The sequence below is a fragment of the Schistocerca piceifrons genome, chromosome 5, assembly GCF_021461385.2.
Source record: "Schistocerca piceifrons isolate TAMUIC-IGC-003096 chromosome 5, iqSchPice1.1, whole genome shotgun sequence".
Taxonomy (NCBI): domain Eukaryota; kingdom Metazoa; phylum Arthropoda; class Insecta; order Orthoptera; family Acrididae; genus Schistocerca; species Schistocerca piceifrons.
The window spans coordinates 343,726,467-343,728,871 of NC_060142.1; positions in this window are offsets into that span (position 1 = coordinate 343,726,467).

The following is a 2,405-nucleotide window of genomic DNA, read 5'->3' on the forward strand; positions in this document are numbered from 1 at the left end:
TAAACATCTTATTTCGGCAAAATTGACGGAGTGGCTGCAGGACTCAGTCTATCGCTGTCTCCAGAAGGATCCAACTGACACGTTGCCCTTTGTCTCCCACAGTAGCTCATCTTTTCATGGAAGTCTTCAAGGAAAAAGCACTTCAGTCAGCGGTGTTGAAACCTAAATGTTTCTGGACGTATGTGAACGACACTTTTGTTGTTTGGCAACACGGAGCAGCAACGTTTACTGCATTTCTGGAACACCTTAAGTCCCTCCATCCCAGCATTTTCTTCACCATGGAATTGGAGAAAAATTGAGACCTACGGTTCCTAGATGTCTTGGTCCGGAGAAAAGAAGATGATTCCTTGGGTCACACTGAGTTTCGCAAACCGACTCACACTGTGTATCTACGAGCTACGACCGCCATCATCCATGTCAACGCAGTGGCGGGTTACAGACTCTCGTTCATAGGGCTAGGATTATTTTAGACGCAGGGAGCTTATCAGCGGAGCTTAGATACCTACGCTCTGTGTTTGTACGAATCGGGTACTCTGATAAACAGGTCAGTAATGCACTCAAACCTGCAAGCACTGAAGCTCAAGAACAGCCAGAAGAATCAGATCTCTACAAGGATGGTTTTTCTACCGTATGTTGGTGCGGTTTCATTAAAGAATGGCAGGCTGTTGTAGTCCCTCCAGCAGGACTACTAACTTCGCTGTGTGCTGTAAAAGACAACCTAGGTCTAAGGAGACCAGAGATATATCAAATCCCGTGCCAGTGTGGGAAATCATACATTGGAAGATGTGTCGCACTGTTAAGGATAGATACGCTGAACATAGACAAACCAGACTGCGTCAGCCAGAAATCTACTGTGGCTGAACACCGACTTGACACGGGGCACAAAATAAACTACGTACAGACAAAGATCCTTTTGTCCGCTTTCATATACTGGGACTCCATCATTAGAGAGCAGTCAAATCCGTATAAGTAACGACCTGATCAATAGAAACACGGGATTTCAACTCAGCAAAGCACGGGAACCAGCATTGGCAGTAATAAGGCATCATCGGCCCCAGACAAACGAATCCCAGTCGACACAGACAGAGAAACAACGTCCGAATGTTTAAACTGTGCGTCAATACACTACCCGCCCGGGCGCTAAGACGCTATTTGCAGCCGCGCTCTTCCCGCGTCGCGAATGCGAAGACCGTGGCCCCTTTCTCCGAGAGGGGACACTGGATGTCACCGTGCTCTATGATTCGTTTGCGATGACATTACAGCGCCACCGCTTAGGCCTTCCTTTTTCTAGAGAGTCAGCGCATATATTGGCGAGTCATTGCAGTGACACGTCAGTAAGCACCTGAGATGACGAGCAGCTCTCTCGTTCAAATATTGTGCAGCTTCCACAACATTATCCGACGCGATGTCCACGAAGCAATGAAGCAGTCAATGCATTGAGAAAACCTCAAACAGCACATCACACAAAGCATTTAATACTTTTTTAAAATAATTCACGTACAATTATTAAAAAAAGGTATTCCATCTCCTACTTAGCACTCTTAGGGACAGAAATTTCTTTTTTTAGTAGACTATTCTCTTCCTGAGTGCTCTAGCCGTCTCCAAACCAAATTTCATCGACATCGGTTAGCAGATGGATTAAACACATTGGGGACTGTATAGCTATTGTATTCATTACGTTGAATGACATCAATTAGAACATTTCTATCAGTAAAAGCATTTTCACAAACACGAGTGCTATTCGGAATGTAATTTCTGATCGGTCACGAAATGGAAACCCCTGTGAAGCTTCGTACCTATGTACTGGGCGGTGTGCATAGTACGCCTATCGATCGCGTTACGTCGCTCGTTTCTGAGCCACGGCGATCATTTAAAGATGCCTAGAAAATAGTGTCTCCCACGAAGTATGACGGCGTGGTGACAGATTTCGCCTGATGTCATGCAGCCCACATAACATAACTGTCATATTGTTCCTTCTTCGTGACAATTATCGGGCCGCAGTCTGCAGGGGTAATGAAGATGTTCCTGCAGTGTTTTCGATGGGAAGTGTTTGATCACCGACAATATAGCCCGTATTTAGCTCTCGGTGAGTTTCATCTCCGCTCATATGGACCGCTGCCTAGGAAGACAACGTTTTTGTGCAGCAACGAGCTTTAAATCAGCGCAGAGAATTGGCGGAAAGCACAGACGGCAGCCTTCTACGACAAGGGTATTGTAATGTTGGTACAACGCCACGACAAATGTCTGTCTAAATTGGAGAGGTGACTATGTAGTGGCTAGAAGATGTAGCCAACTGTTGCAAACATTTTTGGTTTTCAAAGTGGGTTACATTTCTTGACTGAGAGGAACTTACTTTTCGGATGGCCCTCGTATGATACACTTCAAACGTCAAGAAGTAAAAGTCT